General features: G+C 38.2%; 1 protein-coding gene across 1 annotated transcript in view; it reads right to left on the bottom strand.

Annotated features, from left to right (window-relative positions):
* Ptp36E (protein tyrosine phosphatase 36E) overlaps positions 1 to 23,050 on the bottom strand; it is a 265,667-nt gene extending 242,617 nt beyond the window's left edge. Inside the window, exon 1 of the mRNA XM_074097823.1 lies at positions 22,883 to 23,050. The gene's annotated coding sequence lies outside the window, so the exon portion shown is untranslated. The remainder of the gene's footprint in view (positions 1 to 22,882) is intronic.
* Positions 23,051 to 23,974: the final 924 nt, after the last annotated feature.

Below are 23,974 nucleotides of genomic sequence, written 5' to 3'. Positions count from 1 at the left end.
AGTTTCCACGTCGGTCCAGTGTTAATTAAGAACTTTACACACACATTGGCTTGTTGCGTAAATTCACTTATGGTATAAATTTCCAATGTTCTTTCGGACATAAATGAATAAAACTCAGAGGTACGAGCCTGGATTCGTACCCATGATCCACAGCTTGAGGGACCTAGGTCAAACCACTTGGTTACCATGGCTCCGCACATTGTTATAAATAGGAGCCATGAGCCTATTGTATCCTGCTGAGCAAACCTCTTGAAGCATTCAATATTTTAGTATTTGGTTGATTGTTTAAAGGAAGTAAAATTCCTACAAATCAAGTTCTGCTGGGTGGCACCGGCAGACGTTTCTGAAAGCAGGATTAGGTAGAAAACTGTTATTGGTAAAATGAAATGTCTAGCTCGTTGCAGCGTGTCCAGTATTTAATATATCCTTAATTATCTTCAGTTCATTATCAGGCTCTTATATAGTAAAGACTGAAACTAAAACCCTAGTAGATATTAAAAGTTCAAAAAACTCGTAATAAAGTTCAAAGTTAACGCTTTTTCACCCTAAACTTTAACTCTGTGAACAGCCTTTTACAGCGAAACGAGCCGAGACCGAACTCTTTGCATGAATTAACGACACCGCACCCCAGACCGAGTTGGTTACCTAGTTACATTGGTTCGACCTAAATAATGGACTAAATTATCAGCTAAATTCAGGTTAAATCAAAACGTAATGATTTTTTTTCGGCACCCAATTACATAGATGCTATTAATTAATGCTATTAGGTAGTGTGTCCATGAGGCTAACTTCATTGAGCCAGTCATGTGATTACCACTGGACTAGATAGGCAACTGTTTAAATAATACGGAATACAGATAATGCACTTTTTGATTTTGTTAACAGACTTCAAAAAAAAGAGGAGGTCATTGATTGATTCGGGTTCGGATTTTTTATATTCTATAGCTTCAATAGCCAGCACAGACATTCAAAGTACAGCGTTCATCTATACCCCACGCACCCGGGTCGATAACATTAGGTTGCATTGCAGCGAGAAAACTGCTTGCGTAAAGTGGTGGAATAACTTATGAAGTTATGCAAAATAACTGCTTCGTGTCATAGGGTTCCATATTAAAAGTAGCTACTTTTATAAAATCTAGCTGCAAAGATATTCTCTGCTTCCAAGAAACGACCTCGAAAATTTCATTAAGCTGTCTGCATCTTTTATGATGCCGGCAGCAAACCACGAACATTATCTAGAAAAACATAAAAAACGCGATGTTAAAACCGAGATTCTTTAGACTTTGTGATACAGAAATAGGTTAGTCTTGTAAAAAGTGCAACTCGAAGCCTATAAAATCTAGATTAACCTAACAGTCACGGTAGACTTATGCTCGCATAAATGATTCTCGGATAATCAGAAATGATTACATTTGTAATCCATGTAAACAAATTTTGTAACTCGATTTTCAACATCTTCCTAAACCTAAAGACGTGGAGATAATTTCTGGGGCCCCATTGAAAAAGGGGTTAATTCTGCAGAAATTGAACAGCTGATTTCGACTTAAACCCCTTTACACATAAAATAGAAAATAGCTGTGTAATTTCTGCAGACTTTACCCCTTTTTCACTAGGGTCCCATATTTTTCCCCTTCTAAACCCGAAGTGTGGCATATCATTGCATAGGTCTTTCAAAAATAACATTTTACGATTTATGGATCCACTTAAAAAATGTAAAGACTAAAGTACAAATGTTTGTTAGAGTCAAGTGCGCTCCTTTCCTTTTAAAAGATAAACCGTTATTTAAAAAAAAATTGTAATGTAGTTTATATGACAAGTTTAAGAGGAAAACCATCGCGGCTAAGTAGGCTTCTTAAATTGTCGAGTAATAGTGGATCCAAATTTTACAGCGTGTATTTTTGATACTACCTCAAACTGTAACCAGACGAAGATTTAAGTGCTGTGAACCGATATCAAAACAAATTGTTAATTTAGAATTACTTAGAGGGATAAGGTTGTAAAGATAGCTGTAGTCTGAATTGGATGGCAGTACCTATTATAGTATGTTGGATTTAGAATTAACTACCAGAGCGTAATTAATTTTTGAAATATTTTCGAGCAGCAATGTAATGCGTACAAACCGTTCTGTGACATATGTCACGTCAACAACGTGTGACGTTTTGAATAAAACAAAGTAGCATCGCGTAGTGATACATTGCGTGCTAATTAATTTTGTACGGAAAAAAATAAGTCTAAATTTTTTACTAAAACATAATAAAATGTGATTATTAGGGCCTCCACTAACTGCCCTTAAAGTTTGAGGTAGTATCAAAAATACACGCTGTATATTGAATATTTGTCACATCTTAGAAACCCTACACTGCGCGTGACTGGCACGCACATGCCCGTTTTTTCTCTAGTTCTAGTAATTTATTTTTGTATCAACACAGCACGTCATTGTGCGGTTAACTTCGGATAAGCCTACTTTCATCATCATCATCATCACCAGCCGAAAGACGTCCACTACTGATCAAAAGCCTCCCCCTTAGAACGCCACAATGAACGACAACTCGCCAGTAGCATTCACCGGTTGCCCGCAACTCTCACGATGTCGTCAGTCCACCCAGTGGGAAGCCTGCCAATTTTGGGACTCTTCGTCTTCACGAGGACTTTTTCCCTCCAACGGCTATATGTTCTAGGAGTGATTGGGCCCGCCCATTGCCATTTTAGATCGGGAAGAAAAATTGGGCAAGTCGCTTTATATTGCAAAATCGTAAAGCAAACGAGTCCGAAGTGGTCAATCGAGCACCGCAATGTAATGCAACTTGCGCGATTTTTCTTGCAGCTAAAACTGGGCTTAAGATGGAGCACGCTTGCGTATCTACGCTATATGGGCATCTGCCCATTAATTAATCTGAATCTATATTTGTATTTAAATAAATCGTGTCTGGCTCTTTGATGAACCTGTGAACAGCAACTGGGGCACACCGCTATGTGTGTATGTTGTGTTTAGTGACTTTATAGTGACAAAAGAATTTGCACAAACATGCTTGGAACCTGTCTCGTAAATGGTTCTTACGGCCAGATATTGGCAAGAATAAAAGTATCGTGAATCTATTGTTAGTAGAATATACTTAAGAAAGCCTGTGACAACAGATAGCACTTCATTTATGAGAAATAATTTAAAGACAATACTTACGTTAACAATAATGTGATAACATTGAATCTAACATTTATCCATCCGTACGGTGTGTTTCTAGTCGCATAGGTATTTACTCGTAGTTTTTGAAAGCCGTAGTATATTGTTTGTCAGAATTTTATTTATGTTCGTCACTTTTTTTTGCCCGCCGAAACCGTATTTTTTTTTCAGAAATTTTTAAAGTTCATCCTATAGAAGTCTTTAGGTTAGATTTGTTTTTAACAAGTCTGAAAGTTATAATTCAGAGAAAAAAGAGTTATATTATGACAAACATATTACAAGTTTCAACAATTATGTAAGCCGACATGGACTCCCTTCCGTAATATTAAAATGTAGAAAAGTTTTAAAATGGCAGTTGTAGCTATTTCAATAACTTGAACTGACAAACCTAATTTTTACAAAATCACTTTCATTAATATTTATCAGTATCAATAAAATGTTATCTATATTATATTATTTATACACTTTGTCCTCACGCTTGGCACCGCGTCCTCATTTGGACATCCCATTTTCTATATTTAACATCGATCCAGAAACATGAACCCTCGCCTTGCCTAAATCTACGCAATCGAAAATTTCTTTTATCTACTCTTATTTGTTGAGTTAAAGCAGAACAAGCGATAATATAAAATTATTATAATGAAATTTCGTAATACAGAGACGATATAGCTTTACAAATTTTTAAAGACGTTGGCTATATCCTATTACTCCAATCTGACTCGGAGATTAGATTTGTTGGTATCATTTTTGCAAAGTAAGCTCGCGATTTTGAATATCTACCGACGTAAGCGTGCCTATAATACCTATTATTTTCTCTGGCACCTTTGGATAACTTGGAAAGTAATAACGCTTGTTTAAGTAGGTATGTTTATTCAATCCATTTTGGTTTCGGACATGTAGGGCTCTCGGAAAAGAAAATTTTATTTACGACAGTTTGTGAGAAGTAGGTACTTAGCACAGGTAAAATAAGACTAAATAAGGCAGTTTGGCGGCAAAACATGTACATCAATAAAACTTTGTTTAAAACTTTTATCTTGGCACTAGAAATGAGGATCTGCCGAGTTCTACCAAAATTTAGGCGTCCTACCCTCTCCCAGGAGGTATGGGCAGGGGCCAACGTTTAAAAAATGCAAATTTTACAAAGTAAGCGAGTGAGGTATCATTTTCGATGTAATTTTTTGCGCTAAATCGAATGAGACTATACCCATACTCATAAGATCAATATTTTGCAAGATATGAAGGGTGTTTGTTGGAAACATAGAAAACAAAATATTTTTATTTTAACTCGACCAATTTAATGTTTATTTTGAAATGAAATTGATTTATTAACAGAAAAGCACAGAGTTATAACCCAATTTTGGGTTTAAGCAAAAATATAGGCTTCTCAGGATCACTGAGAGCAAACAGTATTACCATCTTGGGAAACTATTGTTGGTTAGTGATTTATAGACTGTTCTATGTTTTCAACAGAAACCCTTCATATCTCGCAAAATATTAATCCTATAAGTATGGGTATATAGCCTCAAGGATACTATTGGAAATGTACCTCTCTTTTCAAGTTTATTTAAGTACCTAGTTTAAGTTATTATTATGTAACACTGTGGAACATGACTTCTATGTAAGGTGGGCGTAAACAGCTATACTAATGCAGCTGCTTACGAACTTTTTGTTTTTAAATACCCATGTTATTATGTTCAATAAAAATCTTTAAATCTTTATTTAGTCTTATTTTACCTGTTTTAAGTACCTACTTCTCACAAACTGTCATAAATCAAATTTTCTTTGTCATTCTACAGAACATATTCTTTCTTCTTCACACACATCACTCATCACTCTTCATTCTTTGGCACAGGCCAAGATAAAAGTTATATAAACAAAGTTTCATTGATGTACATATTTTGCCGCCAAAATATGCCATTTTACCTGTGCTAACTCTGAAGTATTAAATGAATGCTTTCTCTAATTCTCATTCATAACTTAATATATTTTTCTCAAACATGACATGAAATATTGACGTTGCTGCGGCGCTGCGGCTCAGCTGCGTGCGCGTGGTCACTCTAGCGGCCTGCAAAGAGATTTCATACAACCTTGCAGGCCGCTGGCCGGCAATGCGACCGTCTTTTGTTTCAGCGCGCGCCCTGCGACACGCACGCGACCCACGCTCAGCACCACCACCTGCAGCTGCCGCGCCCGCAGCCACACAACAGGGCGACCAGACTAGCGTCCCGCCAGCTTCATTTCTTGTTTTTTTTTATTTTATTTCATGTCATGTTTGAGAAAAGCACACAGCCTCGGCCGGAACCTGGGGTTGCCGGCCTCGCATCCCTATCCGGCCTCGCTACGCTCGGCCGTCTATATATGCTTGGCCGGCCGGCAACCCCCTACTTCCCGGCCTCTACAGTAATGTACTATTCAGACTTAATCACAACTACCCACTATATATTTTATTGTTAAAATAGCCTCAACGTTTCGACCACGTTGCTGTGATAATGGTGGCCGTGATAGGCACATGTGAGCATCGAGGTGTCTTTGGATAAATCGCTGGATGTTTTGAGTGTTGTGTATTGAAGTGATTATCTGCCGGTACAGGAAAAACAAGTGCGGGTAGTTTGAAAAACTCGCGTGCCTATACAAACGTGACTATGGCCGCTATGGTAATTTTAATATTAAATATAGAAGTCGTGATTAAGTCTCAAAATTAGCTACTTGTGTAAAGAATATGAGTTTTAGTCCGGAAATATAGTGAGCGGGTAAAAATCTTGCCCTCAAACGTATTTAGAAATAGGTAGTTTTGTATGTAGAGTGGGTCAAATGTTATGCCGTTGAGTATAAATATTAGTTACTCGTAAAAACAATACAAGTCTTACGGCGCCAAATATCATTGTTTTTTTATTCAAAAACCCAGTTAATGCATATTTAACCTTTTAAAAAACCGACGACTTTATAGTACTCTCCGGTGTTCAGTACATTGTGGCTTGTGGCACATTATTAATCCTCCTAACCGCGCCCAAACCTAAAGCAACGGGTTTTTACGACACAGACTTTCACGAGAGTCGAGTCCCCTAAAAGATACGAGCACTCGGATTTTATGTCACTGTAAAACCAAAATAACTGAAGAAATCTCTGGAACGACGGGACTCACTCTGACTTCCAATGTAAGAGCAAACTTGGAGCACGTCCCTTAAGTTCATTTGCTGGTGAGCTGGGTTTAAAATGTGGAGCAGTGAAAGACGCAGTTAGGATCCATTCATAGAATATGCAATTTCGAGAGGGCTGTCAACTGAATATGTCAATGTTTGACTTGGACACCTAACAATCGGGCAATTAAGGCACCCAAGCTCTTTTGGTCTTTTTCTTATTTTTCACACGTATACTGACGGAGAAGTTAAAAAGTAATTTTCTACGGAAGCAAATATGATCCGTTGTTTTTTCCTCATCATATTATAGCAGAGTTAAATCCACATAATGAGGGCTATCGTGTATGAATTCACCACTAGAGGCGCTAGTGTAGCGTGAGGTCTCCGAAATGTCAAATCTCATAGTTTTTGGGTGAGCAACGCGGGTTTATTTATAATTAGAATAATTTTGTGAATATTTTGCAATACCTGAAATTAATTATGGCAAATATGCGTTCCGGGGCAATTAATGTCTGTGTTTTGAGACAGTTTTGTCTTTCGGAAACCTTTGTCCTCCCTTTTTTCCGAACAAAACGGGAACTATGCAACACTGTGGCATGCTCGATATTTTTATGGTACGGTTTTAAGGTGTATTAAATATAATTTTAATCTAAACTTTGTTTTCACGCCCGTAATAACAGACTTTGAAAGCCATACTTAAAAACCTCACGCAACAGTGCGCCATCTAGTGAGCCTAAAAACGATAGCCCTCATTGAAACAGAATCGGAATAAGATTTTATATTATTGGGAAAAAAAATTATTGGGAAAACGTAAGATATTCAATCTTGACATGTATATTAGGTACGTACTATCCAACAAACTAAATCATGATCCACTATGGAACCTTTTCACAAAAAAATATGGTGACATCACATGGCTTGATAAGGGAATTCATTATGAACGTTCTATGAGGGGTCAGCACTTACATGTTTCGATATTAGCTACAGTCGAGTTCTTAAACTTTTGAGCAAAAACTCGATCAAAATATCTGAATACGCTTAGCTACGCCCGTAGCAGTAGAGTCGTGTCCCCGTAAGTATTTTTAATAAAAATTTTGCTTAAATATATTAGAACTCGAGTGTTCACTATTGGATGGTAATGATGGTATGTAGTAGTTTCGGATGGTCCGTTCAATCCCATGTAACAGGCTCCAATGTAACCGACAGCTTCAATTATTAGTCAAAGGTCTGCAAACCAGAATACGTCGTCGCCCTGTGTCTTACGCATGCTCAATCGCAGACTGGGATATAGGATGTAGGCCAGACGAATAGGTCAACGAACGCTGCATGGCAAAGGGTAACAATATTATTGACATTGTTATGCTCAGTATAACAGCCGGCCTTCACTAGGTGCCAAAAAACATATCCAATTAGATAGGTTAATAGCGAATAACTGATGAGTAGTTTGGGGAAAAACAAAGATTACTTTACTACTTCCATGATAAGATATACTCGTAGCTCAGTGGTTAAAGAACCTCTACGAAGCTTGATCCCCGTGTTTGATAAAAAATAATGTTTGTTCTCGAGTCTTGGATGTTCAATAATTATATATTTAAGAATGGATCTGTGTATTTATCCATTCCGTTGCCTAGTATTTATAACAGAATATGCATACTTAGGGACTCAATTAATTATTGAATTAAATACTAGGTAAAAGTTTGTAAAATTATCAGACTTTTCATACATTTTCACAGCATTTACATGGCTACTAAATTAAAAAAATGTTTTTGGTAACAGACATTTAAAAATTACCTGTCAAACGATTTTCATTGAAAACCAATAGAAACTGTGACTGCATCTGCCGGTTTGTATGCATCGAAGTCTCGTATGCCCATGCAAAGTAGTTCTGACACTTCTGACAGCCAAGAAATGTAGAATTGTGGGGCAAGCCGTGCCTCGTGATATGTGGGTCAGAAACTTTTATATCATTTTGTATATAAAATATGTGAAGGAATATTTTTCATTGGATATTTATGACTTTAATTTAAAAATACTTAAATTGATCACTGATCCGGTCTACTGACTAGATAACTACGCAGCGGTGCGAGGGATTTTACGGAATTGTAAATTCTTTCTAGTATTTAAGGTCGTCGAATTCGACTCGGCTGGGCAGCGTTCGGGAAGCTTGGCAGTGTCTTTTCGTCCAAATCACGGCAATGTTTGAAGTCAAAAGTCTTTGCCCAGTGTGTGTTGCCAGTGATGACATACGGATCTGAGACGTGGGCGCTTACGATGGGCCTCATGAGAAACTCAAATTCACTCAGAGGGCTATGGAGAGGGCTATGCTCGGGGTTTCTCTGCAATGCGGGATAGAATTAGAAATTATGATATCCGCAGTAGAACTAAGGTTACCGACATAGCCCAAAGAATTGCGAAACTGAAGTGGCAGTGGGCGAGGCACATTGCTCGCAGGACTGATGGCCAATGGGGTCAGAAGGTTCTCGGATGGCGTCCGCGGACCGGGAGACGAGCTGTCGGTAGGGCTCCAACAAGATGGAGCGACGACTTGGTTAAGATCGCGGGATCGCGGTGGATGCGGAAAGCACAAGACCGGTCTGAGTGGAGAGCCTTGGGGGAGGCCTATGTCCACCAGTGGACGTCTTTCGGCTGACATGATGATAATGATTTAAGGTCTTTACACATTACACGGTATCATACCATGACCGTATAATAGCAACGTGTCAGGCAAAAATATATTCTATGTATTGAAAAGTATGAGACTATGCCCACTACTTAGCACGTTTCGTAACCAACCGTCGCCGTCGTGTGTCATGTATGCGTTTGACATTCCGTTTGACACTCCGTCGGACACGTTCCTATTACGGTCATGGCATGTGGTGTAATCTGGGGGCCTACCATGATCTTTTCATAAACGATCCAAACGCAGAGCAGTTCAATTTAGGCACCTAAACTGAATCGTCGAAATTGGTACCACGACGTTTATTTCTCAGAGCTGAGTCTCAATGGTTTACAAGTGAATGAAAGACTGATATTGTCTCTGGTTCGAGACTGAAACGCTAAGTCGCGAAAGGGATGCCGCTATATGCAAACCAAATATTGTATACTAAAACCTCTTTATTTTCGAAAACCATAACTCTATGTCATTCCGTGTTCTTAACAACCGTTGTGTTGATTACAAATATCTTTTCTCACTGAAAAATTAGTTTTATCAATGAGGCGTTAAGAAGCACAATGTCGTATAGGTATTCTATGAAAAGTTATAAAACTTGAATCAAAGTTTATAAGTTCTTGAAATTTAAAAATATTCCAAGTAAAACACTTAAAATTCCAAAAGAATTGACAGAATGAGTAACTTATACTGAATCGCTAAATTTGACAATGAAGCGATTCAATTCCCACTCAAGTTAAGCGTCATGGTACGAAAACCGCTTGAAGTGAGTGAATGAAAATGTCTGTATCGCTGTCGCTGAACCGTGCTTGAACTGAATCGCAAAAGTAAGGTCGTGGTACGAAATAGCGATGCAGTTCAGTTTAGAGCCTAAACTGAATCGTATTAAGAGAGTGCGGTAGGCCCCCTGTAACCTTAAAAGTACATGTTACATGTACGGTGTTACCTTAAATGATGATTATTTTTTTAACGTCAATAATTCATCATCATCATCTCAGCCATAGGACGTCCACTGTTGGACATAGGCTTCCTCCATTGACCTCCAGACGCTTCGGTTGGCAGTAGCCTGCATCTACCGTGAATCCGCGGCTTTAACCAGGTCATCCGTCCATCTCGTTGGTGGACGTCCTACGCTGCGCTTGCCGTTCCGCGGTCTCTACTCAAGAACTGTTCGGCCCCAACAGCCATCTGCTCTCCGTGCTATATGGCCTGCCTATTGCCACTTCAACGAGCTAATGATAAAAAAAACTCTCCTATTTATAAGGCCTATAGTCGGATCCATATGTCATCAAACACACATTGGTTAAAGACTTTCGTCTTAAGGCACTGAGGAATTTTGGACGACAGACAGACAGACATTGCGGAGACGTCAACAATTGTCTGTAAATTGGATGTTTATTAAAAAGTTTCTCAAGAGAAATTTAGTCTTTTGATCTTTCTTCCTTTTAAACGAAACGACGGAAACGGTTGAAAAATAAAACAACCAATTCACATAGAAAATAAGTTCCTGAATGAGCTTTGACTAACTAATTGCCTTAATGGAGATTTGATTTTTACGAGTTACGATCGAGTCTTCAAAACCATCAAAGTTTGATTAGCTGTCGCAGAAAAAATATAGTCATTTAGCCGAATTTTCTCGGAGGTAAACTACATTTTTTAGGTGAAAACGTTGAACTCAGCTGTTCTTGGCTACGTCACACGTTTGTTGGCAACGACACAGAATCAACAAACTGCGTCTGGTGCGCCCCTGCATATTATAGACAGAGATGTCGAGTTCTCAGAAATACTAAGATATGGCCAATTGTTGTAGAAATTAGTATTAAACATCATTGTGAACGTAATCTCTTCCTTCTCAAGTGGGTGACAAATAATATTGATGACCTTTTATGCGTTATAAAAGTAAAAAATATTTTACTTAGACCTTTTTCAAAACTTTTTTCTTGGGTTACATTTTGGGTTACAGCCGCGGAGTCCTTCAAGTCAATAAGTGCCTAAAGCCTCTTCTTTTGGATAGTACTGATCATTAACTACTTAAGTCGAGGGACTGATGTAATATTAAACGTTCTTATATCCGAAAGTCAAAAAGTTCATATTTTAAAAGGTTGATATTGATATTAAAAAGGATAATTATAAAAACTCATCAGATTTGTAAAACTTGGTTCAAAAAATGACAAAGTAATGAATGTGTAAGGTATTTGATTTAAGTGTTTACCTTTAGGTATCTACGTTCTTAAATAAAGTCCTTGAGTAAGAACAATGCAAAGAAGTATTTCATCAAACAGACATTTCTAATGGAATAAAGTACGTCCCAAAGTATCCTAATTTGCAAAAGGTTTTTATACGACATTGTTATTTCATTCTTGAACTTGAAAAGTACAAGAGATATTTAATTTTGCGTTCAATTTGCCGAACAACAATCCCGGTGGAGACGCGCCTTGAGACTCACGGGCACACGAATGTTTAAAATAAACACAAGCCTAATCCTCTCTCTACGCCATGCATTGCCTAGTTATTCTGATTTATTATTTAGGCTCAATTCAGCGCAAATCGTTTATACGACACTTTAACGAAAGAATGGGCGATAATTTATTTGTAACTTTGACGCGATTTATGTATGCAAACTTTATTTGTTTTCTGCGCCATTTCACTGAGATTTACGACTTTGTTCTTAAATTATAGTGCGAATCAAAGCGTGGACAAAATTAACTGACCGAAAGGTTATGAAACTTTAGCGTCCCCTTTAGACTATACCGCGTTGAGTTTGCTTATTCATTATTTAAAAAGACTCAATCCAGGCCAGAAAAACAACCGCCGCCGGTTCCATCATCACGTCCATTCATCCCACCAGCTCATATTTGCTCGGCGAAAATTGCGCGAGTAAGCTTTAACGCATGTTGCTTTTCAAATATTCTGATGGGACATATTTTAATAACAAAGCCAATTTAAAAATATTACAAAGGAAACTCGTCGAGGATGCGTAGGAATAATTTTGTACATAATAAACTTCCAAACGTTCGCACAAACGGTCTCAAACAAAACGATACGTTTTCGTACAAAACCATTTTGCGGGGAAGAGTAGCCCGCATAATGAGAGGTGGTTGGATTCTTTAGTACTTGACAAACAATTTGTGGAATTTCTGCACAAACTGGACCCTGGGGGATATTATTGCACGTCACGTTCGCTTGAACTACGTAGCTCGCTCGTGCTTAAACGTACATTGAATTTTATTAAGCTATTCAGCCGTGTCTAAGTCTTTACCAACCAGAAATGTAATCCAAATTGAGCTATGAGTCGTTGACCATCGGTGCAGTCTTCTATACTTCAGTGCGAGGGGAACTGGTTGGGTTAAGAAGTATTGTTATAGCTTAAGAAGGCAATTTAGCCTGAAGGAGTTAATAGACTCAAAATAGATCGCGTTGTGACTTCTTCCACTAAATAAAGAGAGACAAACATTTATGAACACATATTCGGTACTCAGAAAAATAATATATTAAAAGGAAAGAGTAAATACAAAATTAACATTGAATAGTATTAATTAAGAAAAGTAGTGGCGCTTCTGTAATTTAACGCAAGACATAACAATGACACCGACAGATTTTTAGATGAGTAGGTTACACTAACCTGCTTATTCAGAAAAAGATGTTTGTTAATTGGTTAAAGTAGCTGAATTACGTTTTGCCTGTGTGACCAACGTGACGCGACGTAAGCGTGACATGGCCTGCTTGGGCTGCATGGTGGGCTTTCCATTCGAACTGACTTTGACAAAGAACCACGGATTGGTTCTAAACCAGTCGGGCATACCCCGGACTATCGATGCCTACGTGAATTACCCTTGTATTTTATTTTAGTAATTATGCTTGTGTCCTTAAGTTCTAATTCAAAGAAGCAAAAGCCTTTAAAAGTCCATCAAAGACGTAACATCAACTGAATGAAATTTTCGGGGAAGAAATGTTTGCGGGACTGTTAATTTGGACTTTCTCAGCTTTTGGACGAAATATGGCGGATGAATTTTCCGATATCTTAAGAAAAGCTCTTGATGAACGATACTAAGGCTGTGTATCCTTTAATGATGTACCTATGAGGAAGCGGAACAGTAGATGAAGAAGAAATCCACCAATAAGAAATAGTGTCCCCGTACAGTGCCTTGTTTTAGAATACTAGAACGGACCCATGTCTTCCCATGGATGTCGTGTAAAAGGCAATTAAGGGACCTGAGGCCGTTTGGACGCTTACTATCGCATTCACTATTTATTTCTGTCTAACGGTATAAGATGGTGACAGAAAGAGATGGTGAAAGCGATGGCGAGAGTCCGCGCGTTAGACAATACGGCCTCTAATGTGAAAGTAGGCAGCAGCGCTCTCTATTACCAACTACGAACTCTAAACTACGCTACAGTGTGGAAGGCAGAGGGAAACCACCACATTATTTTCCAAGGAAAGTCGCCAAGAAGGCTACTGATCCTTAACCAACGACCATTGCACGACAACTCCATCTTAGAAGAAAACGAATCCTTGTACACGCCTATTTTTTACCCCCGACGCAAAAAGAGGGGTGTTATAAGTTTGACCGCCGTGCGTCTGTGTGTCTGTCTGTCTGTCTGTGGCACCATAGCTCTTAAACGGGTGGACCGATTTGAACGCGGTTTTTTTATTTCGAAGTAGGTTTTCTAGCGATGCTTCTTAGACATGTTTTATGAAAATCGGTTTAGCCGTTTTTGGGACATTGAACTTTGAAGTGGCAAAGTCGGGGGTATTCCAACTATTTGTTGGTTAGGTTATCACAGTTCACATTGCGCGTACATTACTAGATTGAATAAGCCGTAGAAACATCGACATCTGTGCCGTAAAGTACATAGATGTCAATGCGTAGAAAGCTGGCATTTCATACTATACAACGTATCTCTACTCTCTGGAAAATGACCGAAATGCTGAGTAGAGTTCCTAATTCACCCAGCATTTGATTAGATAAATATACAAAAAAAAAAATTGTCTGTATCTGCATAAATACTATTCTGTCATTTCTCCATAAATATTAAGACTTCGTATATATGTAGGTTAGAAATAACCACTAATCAACACACATTATTCATCTTTGTCCAGAGGGTAGAGATACGTGATATATTTTGACTTATATAAGTTTCATTATTAGTCTCATCACGGTCTACTTATACTCACACAATAACGTTCGCACCCATAGTGTCAGGTATTTCAATTAGGCAAATCTTTGATTGCACGCTCAAAGCGACCGCAAACCTCAATAAGGCAAAAGGCCAAATCACAGTCATAATCCCGAGTCCGCTTCGCCCAATTAGACCACTGTTTTGCACATTTCCATTACAATCCCAATACTGTTAGTCAAGCCTTTACGAAGCCGTAACCTCGGATTGTGGGTAAAGTTTGGATTACGAATAGCTAATTTAGAGAGTTTTGGAATTAAATGAACGCGCTGGTGGCAATTCTATGAAGGAATCTGATGAGAATCAAACATTGTTCCGGGCTTATTTAGAAGTTGCATGAAGAAAACACTTGATTTTGGCTGTAAGGGGTCATTCATAAATTGGATGAGGTACGCATAGAGGATCTGGTGATTTGTGAGTCGCTAACAAAATAAGTATTTGTAATTTTCAGAATAATTCAGGTGACAATGGAGAGGGTATAAAAATAATTGATAGTCATCAGTCGATTGAAAGAAAGATAAAGTTGTTTCAAGGATAAATGCTAACGTATAAACTAAGGCTGCTTTACACATGCTCGTTTATAGCATGCTTAAGCATGCTAGTATCTGCAGTACAGGCCGCCTTACACATGCTCGTTACTAGCATGCTAATAAAAATGCTTATAAGCATAAAGTACCTGAAGTACCAGTATGCCGCTAAATAAGCATGCTTTAAATTAGCACGTGTTGTATACACACATGCTAGTAGTAGTAGGTAGCACTTGCTCAACAGTAGCATGCTTTCGTGCTAGTGACTAGCATGTGTACCACTTAACCGTTTATTTATCTGCAATCGCGAACAGGGATTCTTGAGCCACTTGCCACTGTCATAATTTGGCCATTTATCTATTTGAATAACAAAATTTCATTGAAATTTCATATTCCTGATATCTAATAACTACCTAATAGATTTACTTAATTCGTTTTTATAGTTCGCAGAGCATTACATCCTTCATCAAGCTATAACACCTACCTTTAATTGGAATTGTCGAACAAATCGTAAACTCTATTACACATACCCGTAATATTAATATCCATAATTCCAATGTTATTTCATTATAGTAGGTAATACCGTTGGGTGACATCAGATAATAATATTGTTATGTCCCAAACATAATTAATATCGTATATGTAGTTTGACGTGACGAAGCGTGGAGTAAATACATAGAGCATAGCATAGCATTCCATTGCCAATCTCATAACTAAAACCAACACGATTTTGCATTAGTAGAATAGTAGGTGTAGGTCGATTCTGTTTATTGGTCAGAAAATGTAGTTTGTGTAGTTAGAAAATGTTTATTGGTTAGGGAAACGTTAATTTGCAAGTCGTCGGATCACTAGGTATTTACAGCTGCGTCTCAACCAGAGATATGCGAGGGTGAGTTGCGAGAAATGTCTTTTTAACCGACTTCAAAAAAGGAGGAGGTTATCAATTTGGTTGTTTTTTTATGTTTGTTACCTCAGAACTCCGTCATTTATGAGCCGATTTGAAATTTTTTTTTTGCTTTCGTCTCGGACTGTCTTCAATTAGGTCCCATAAGCACCAAATTAGGATCTGATGATTGGATCTTAAGGAAATCGAGGGAACTCTTCAAATGTAGTAGGGACACCTTTATTAAATTATATTTAGTAGTTACTCGTGCATTTGCTCTTGAAAATCATCATTTCGCGAAGTGGAACTGATGATGAAGACCACAGTTGACCATCGGAGTTACTACTCAATAACAAGTATTTCACGTGTTGAATTTTAATTACTTTAACACAGTTGCTAAGCAATTTATGCTCCTCGTAATGTATATGGTGAAGCACCAGGACTCCTCAATAATTAACGTCTCTGCATCGGAAAAAGCAATCTTTCGTAAAAGGTGACGAGCAGTTGATATTTAACTATTGTATCTTAGATTAATTACGCTAAAAAGCACGAGCCAGCAGGTGTGATTGAAGCCCAATATAAAGTGCGTAGATGAGGTAGATGACTATAGATCCACTCCTGCTGGCTCGTGCTGAGGCACCAACTGACTTCAGCCTGGTAGAAAATTATTTTCATGATTTTTTGTAGTCGGTAAAAATTTTTTGTTATAAAATTTTTCATGAGCCAATAGGAATACATCATTTACCTCACCTCGCTCCACTTAGCTGTTTCCACCTGATCGGTGCTGTGTGAGGATAGGTGAACCATCATCATCCCAGCCTATATACGTCCCACTGCTGGGCACAGGCCTCCTCTCAGAACAAGAGGGCTTGGGCCGTAGTTCCCACGCGGGCCCAGTGCGGATTGGGAACTTCACACTCACCATTGAATTGCTTCGCAGGTTTGTGCAGGTTTCCTCACGATGTTTTCCTTCACCGCAAAGCTCGTGGTAAATTTCAAATGTAATTCCGTACATAGGATAGGTGTAGTAGGTAGTGTAGGATAGGGATAGGATAGGGGATAGGTGAATAAAATGTTTCTATTGGTTAATGAAAAGCACATTCCTCGCAACACATCCTCGCACATCTCTGGTGGAAACGCACCATTGGTTTCAGTGCGTACCCAACTAAAACGCAAATATCAATCAGGTTGTTATTTTAATTTTTATTTAGCTAGAAAACTCATAATGAAGTGACTAGCAGGAAAATGTGTCCCTATCTGGTATACATCCGGTTTAAGACCCAACCGTTTTGGCACGATTATAGCTATTTTATAATGCTAGGAAAATTGCGTGAACTAGCAGCGACAATACGTTCTCATCCCGTACCAGCAATCCAGACATCTGTTGGGTAGGTAGAAGATACTCGTACATTTACTTACACACATTATATACTATTCCTGATTGGTATATATGTACTCTGTGGTTAAGACTAAAGGTTACCGCAACTCCACGCGAATGAAAATGAAAATGTTTATTTCACTAAAATAACATTGTTAGAAAAATTAAGGACGAATTGACTTACGTATGTATGTACTTGTGGTCCCATCTTTACTCAGTCTGCCAACATAGTTTCGTCAAATCTCTTTACAAGTTTACAAAATTATTTTTAACTGGCGGTAAGTAATTAAATAATCTGTTAACTAAGGACCCGCCGTAGGGTTGGTCCGTTGGTCGGAAACGTCTGACGAAAGCAATTTCCGGCGCGGAGCTGTTTCCGGTCCGGCATCAATAATCGTGGGTTTATGTAGCATTGTTTATCCCTCGTTTCAACTTGTGATAAGATAAGAGATCAGTTCCGGATTGTTTGGGAGTTTTTGTGCGTGTGATTTGGGGATTACTTGGTACGTACATACAGGCTTATCGGGGGAGATGGACTTCTGGTCTGGACCTCTGAGTCGAAACCTTTGTTGTGACATGACACTAATCTTTTTAGGGTTCCGTAGTCAATTAGAAACCCGTATAGTTTCGGCATGTTTGTCCGTCTGTCTGTCTGTCCGTCTGTCCGTCCGCGGCTAAGGTCAGAGACCGTTAGTACTAGAAAGCTGTAATTTGGCATGAATATTCCATATCATTCACGCCGACAAAGTAGTAAAATAAAGAAAAGTAAAAAAAAAATTAGGTTAGGTACCTCCCATTGACGTAAAGTGGGGGTGTTTTTGTTTTCTTTACTAACCCTATAGTGTGGGGTATCGTTGGTAAAGTCTTTTAAAACCACTTGTGGGGTTGCTAAGATGACTTTTCTATTCAGGGATCTGTTAGCGAAACATTCAACTTTAAAGTGCAAATTTTCATTAAAATCGAGCGTCCCCAAAAAAATCTAAACTGTTGGGTGGGAAAATTTGAAAAAAATCAGGATGGTAGTAATCAGGTGGTACATCAAGTTTTTCAAAGATAATTATTAGTATTTTAAGAGTAAATAGCAGCCTAAGGTTTAAAATATGCCTAAACTAGGAAGATTTCGGAAACAATACGAAATCCTTACAAAAACATTACTTGATTTTTTCGTAATGGCTACGGAACCCTATCTTGGGCGTGTCCGATACGCTCTTGGCCGGTTTTTTACAATTAAGGTTTGATTCAGTGTTTATGTAACGAGAGGCCAGGGATTAGTACTAGCTAAATTACATTGACGACCGCATAGCCTAATGGTTGCAAAAAACTTGACTACGGAGTTTGGGGCCCCGTCCCGGATTCAACCCTCGGTCAGCAGATATCTCATACAAATATCGTTTTTTGCCTTGAGCTTGATATTAACTATGTATTTATCTAGTTAAAAGAGTTATTTCTTGCCCGTTTTGTTCGATAGTGTCAAAATTTATGTCAATTGTCCCATTAGATAATTTCTGTAAGGGTATTGGGTAGCTACTGGTTAAAAATTTTACTGTAATACTATTCACTAGTTACAAATAGTTTTGGGGTGTTAAAACGTTCAATAACAACAATTTATCAGAAAAATACACTAAGCCTCTTATTAAGCACGTTATTTTGTAGTATTTTTTTTTCCACAAAAATAGGCTTGTGTTTGACCACAATTACGCCTGAGGGTCTACTCCGAAATTCGAAAATCGAAGTTTGTATCGTACCGTCCCTCTCACTCTTTTATTAAATAGTATAAATGTCAGAGGGACGGAACGACACGACTTCGATTTTCGAATTTCGTAGTAGCCGCTGACGGTAAGTGAAGATGGAGCACGCTTACCTAATAAATGTTTAAATTTAAGTTAACGTCTTAAACTTTTGTGACTTTCACTCATAGTCAAAATACCACGCACAGGACTTATCACGCTAACACACACGAGTAATATTTACCTCGACGTTTCGGCAACATTATAGTGGCCGTGGTCACGAGTAGACTGAAGTGTGGGGTGTCTGTGGGGTGACAAATAAAAATGACCAAGTGCGGGTAGTTCGTGATACGAGTGCCGGTACTATTTTTGATCAAGTGGGGGTAGTTCGAAGGACTCGCGCTGCTAGGCAGACGTGACACCCCACACTTCAGTCTACTCGTGACCACGGCCACTCTTGTGTGTGTGTGTGTTAGCGTGATAAGTCCTGTGCGTGATATTTTGACTATACATTTAAGTTTCAAGAATATGAATTGAATAGCATGATGAGACAGAGCTGACGTTTTGAAGAGATATATGAGGAGGAGAGCTGATTTTCAAACCAGAAAATATTGTCAATAGGCTGCATAAAAAGGTTTTACTTGCCTGAATTACCTTCTATAAACTTACCCACCTTTCAAAATAAACAGGTATATACGTCAACGACGAATAGATCAATACGGCTAAAGTTACAAAAATGTGTAAACATGACTTTATTGACCGTGTATATGTACATATTTTTGTAACTCAACCGTATCGATATCTTCGCCGTTGAATGTACAGCGTTTTCAGAAATGTTGTATTCGTGTTATCAAAGAGCGGTCTCCACAAAGGTACATTCAAATCTGATTTATCAATTAAATAGATCCCGCTAAGAAAACGTCTGTTTATTAGGCTTATTATCAAAGAAGCAACTTGTAGTCGTGTCTTTACCGGCAGTTAAACAAGAAAATGTACTCAAAATAGGTAACCGAATGTTTCGTAGGCAATTACTTAGCCAAGGTAAAGGGAAGTGTAATATAATATTCCAAATTTTATCAGGTTTGCTCACAAGTAGAGACACTTTGCACAAACCTCATCGCCGTGTAGAATGCTACAAGCTCTGAGATAAATTTCATGAATAATAAATGGCCGTTCTGATAATTTAAATATTTTGTTTTTTTATATATTTCATTTGAGACAAGACTAATCGAAGTTTGATAACATTTACTAAGGCCGTATTTGTCTTAATTTGCCATGAGTGTTTTTGTTGTTTTTGACAAGTGATTTTAGTAGATACATATTGTTTGGACTAATAAAGTTAAAACCAATTTTTTTGGCTAAAAACTATTAAGTATGTTGTTTAATCTGAAAAATAGTTTTTTTGTAGGTGAATATAAGGCCGATAGAAAAGAGTGCTCGAGTGAATACGAGCAGAATTTTTGTTGTTGTTTGTGTTGTTATTTAAAATTATAGCTTAGCTAATAGATACAAACATCATACCTTGAAATCGTGACATCATAATTACCTACACATACACTGTATACCTACTCAAATTTATGGAATTTATTACGTGAACCAATTCATTATTTTGAAGTTTAATGCTTTTCGGCACTATTAAATTATTTATGGCTCTGGCACATTTTACTAAATGTATTAAAGAAGTTTTTTTGCTTATTTATGTATCTACTCTTTCCATATAATGTAATATTCAAGCCATACCCAGCCAGGAGCGTTTACTTTCTTTCCCTCTCCCTTCAACACATGAGCAGAATAGCGAGAACAATACACCTTTAATAAGAATGAAGTCAAACAAGACCATTATCCGAGGCTTCAATATTTGAGATCCGCCCGCGCCGCGAGTGCCACTTGTCAAGGACGGTATACCATGCCCCATACTACGAAGTGCAAAATTCAAACTACGTATCTCGCCGTCCCGCTGACGCTTATAATACAAGAGTGAGACGGAGACTACGATACGAACTTCGATTTTCGAATTTCGTAGTAGCCCCCTACCTATGACTGGGAACTAATGCAATATAACATCCTTATGTTTGCTTACTTGAGGTCTATTCTCTTATGATTGTTATATTTGTTCACACCATTCGATTTCGACGTCATTGGATGAGATGAGATTGGATGGATTTGAGAAATGCGATGTCCATGGAACTGATGGTACGTACACTGCCATGAAAGAATCTCACAGCTCCCTAAAAACCGTCGTGGAAGAAGTGCCACTGCATTCATTCATATAATTATGTAAGAGCCTAGCTGTTGTGGGTGGAGTAATCAACATTCTGTACGCCTCTCTGCCAATGATTTGAGCTCCTGATACGACTGAAACTTCTCTTTGGCTTGATCCTTAAACGCACGTCTCGGTCTTCCCCTGCCTCTCCTGTCACGTTGTTGTAAAAAACCATTTTCAATTCAAATTGCATTTAATGTTTATTACCGAAGAGCTGGCAGTTTCCTCGCTCAACGCATCAGTCTTGCGATCCAGCGGGGAAATGCTGCCAGCATCTTTGGTGCCATGCCGCAGGGTCCATTTTTATTATAGTTTTAGCTTATTTAATTTTATTGTACCTAATATACCTTTTTTATGATTATGTAATATATAATTTAATTTGTAAATCTTAATAAAACTCCCAGAAAATCTACATTAATATAATAAATGGTTTAGATCATTAGATCGCTGCCTATGATGAGTTTTTGATATTTGACCACGTATATAAATATAACATGATCATGGGTAGACAAAGATGACACTAGTAAATACAGTCGAGGAAATCGAAGCGCATGTCAGGGGGAAACTTAATTAATTTCACTATAATTCCTTTGGCATATGAATGGAATGTCAATATGAGATCAATAGCACAAAGGATCCACCCTGGTACGCGATTCTGTTTCTTTGAATGTACAGTCGAACCATTTGATTCCTGACCCACCGTAGCACGTTCTTCACAGTAAATGTCATAATAAATTTCCTATTCAGCCAATGCGATATCACTATGACTTTTCTACGAAAAGGTTCCACTAATCACTATTCAGTTGGTTCGAGTGTACATCTAAATGTAGATACTTAATTCATTTAAGTAATCACGTTCTAGGTAGGTACATCCCATTGTAAATATGTCTAATTGGTTTAGATAAAAAAAGAAAATACTTCAAAAAAAATTTATAAAGACTAGAAAAATCCTATAACTGAGACTGTCGAGACCCGCGAGAATGGTGTAAAAAAGCAAATGTAAAAAAGCTTTATCTATCAAAAATATCCTTTAAATTGAATACACCGAATGTTTTCTTAAAATTTCAAAGAAATTTATCACGAGTGTAAATGTAAAAGTCAGCAATGTCTAGGTGAGAACACGAGCCAAAATATAATGTAGCTATTCAATGAGTAGCTACGTTTTCCTTTCATTATAACACATAAAGCAGCATTGTGAAAACAGAAGCTAAGTATTTCAAAATTCCAGCACTGCAAGGATGTCTGCACCACGAATGCAATAAAACCGTTATTTTCTTTAATACCTTTCAAGCTAGAACTTTCGCGCTCAAGAAATGTTTGCTCATTTCTAGACTATTTTTCACGTCATTTTATACAACTCCCAAGATTCTTCTTTCTACAAAGTGTCTTGTATATGACGTTAACACAGCGGACGGTGGGTCAGCGTGGACCCCAGGGAGTATCTCCACACCCGTAATCTCATTTACTCTTGTATCTCATACGAATGAATTTATTATCATCTCGGTAAGATCCATACGTTGCTACAAATGAGGTAACATCTTAACTCGAGAAATTGTCAGAGCCTTGACATGATTCCGCGGTTTGTTTGCGTGCCTCTCCCGGAATACTAATGGTCAACGGGCCTTCATCCATCATCCATCCGAGCCTATATACGTCCCACTGCTGGGCACAGGCCTCCTCTCAGAACAAGAGGGGCAACGGGCCTTAACACAAACAAATGCAAAACAAAATGAAATTCCTGCTCCGCTATTTTTAAATACTAACCGACCTTACAAGCGCAAAACACAGCTGAAAGAGTCTCGAGACGCGATACAAAATCTTTTGTCGCTCTGTTGCTACATATCAGACACTGAAAGATTCAAGGTTCGCCATTCGCATTCTATAAAATGGCCGTAATTTACCGGTGGGTGATTAAGACTTTCCGACAAACTTGTGGTACTTACTGAGATCAGTCGTGGTCGGCCGAGTCGCCGGCGGAGGCACTCACATAACAGGTTGATTGAATCACAATTCACTGTCAGTAGGTCATCGGTGGAGCAGCGAGTTATTTTAGCTTTGCGCGGCAGGCGGGTGTCGGGAGGCGCGGCGCTCGCGCGTGGTCGCGGGGCGGGCGGCGGGCGGCGACTGCCCGCCCGGCGGCATCCCGGCGCCCGCCTGCCCTGCGCCGCCGCCCCGCTTATCACACGAATGAAATTTATTTGATGGCTAATCGGCTCGGTGATGGGAATCCCATTGAAATTTTCCCGTTTACGAACCGAATATTAATGACTTAAGTTCGCTTTGGCATATTTTGCGACAGTTCTCATTGTTTTTGTCAACACCTTTTAATTTATACTGGGAGATTATGGAGACGTTATCAAGATCCACCGTACACAGCTGAGTAAATGTAAACAAGTTGCTTACCACCATAATACGAGGTGGGATCTTTAACAGGAAACAGATATAAGTAAATAATTAAAACATAGATCGTACTCTTCCAACTGAATGGCATTAATTCAGTGACTGAAAAATAATTAGTTTTCTATTTTATTCAAATTAATTCAAAGTAGCAATGTAAAGCAAAATTTGTATGAAAAAGGGAAAATGTTAAGACTATTATTTTTAAAAAATTCTGCGCTACCTAATGTCGTTCAGTTAGACGACTATGCACGATCTATGCTTTAGTTATTATGCTTTAGTTAAGGGTCCCACCAAGTATAAGTTAAACTTTTATTTCTTTTTTGTTTTTAAAACAAAAAACAAAGAAACATTAATCTCGCTTACGAGTATTAAAACTACTATGAAACGTTAGCTTATAAATTAACTGAGCTTATTTTTAGCAGACTTCAAAAAAGGAGGAGTTTCTCAATTCCTAGGAATATTTTCTCTATGTTCGCTCCCCGATTATTTGAAGACGGCTGGACCGGTTTGAAAAATTCCTTTTTTTGTTTATTTCTTTTGTGTAGCCGCTAAGATTGCCAGTCACGTTCGATACAACAATATTACTTAGGGCTGAAGTGGACTTACAGTCGGCAGAGCCTAAAGCTATTAAACGT

Source organism: Choristoneura fumiferana, chromosome 14 (assembly GCF_025370935.1).
Source record: "Choristoneura fumiferana chromosome 14, NRCan_CFum_1, whole genome shotgun sequence".
Lineage (NCBI taxonomy): Eukaryota > Metazoa > Arthropoda > Insecta > Lepidoptera > Tortricidae > Choristoneura > Choristoneura fumiferana.
Note: the sequence above shows the minus strand (reverse complement) of the source record. Positions and strands in the feature narration are given on the sequence as shown.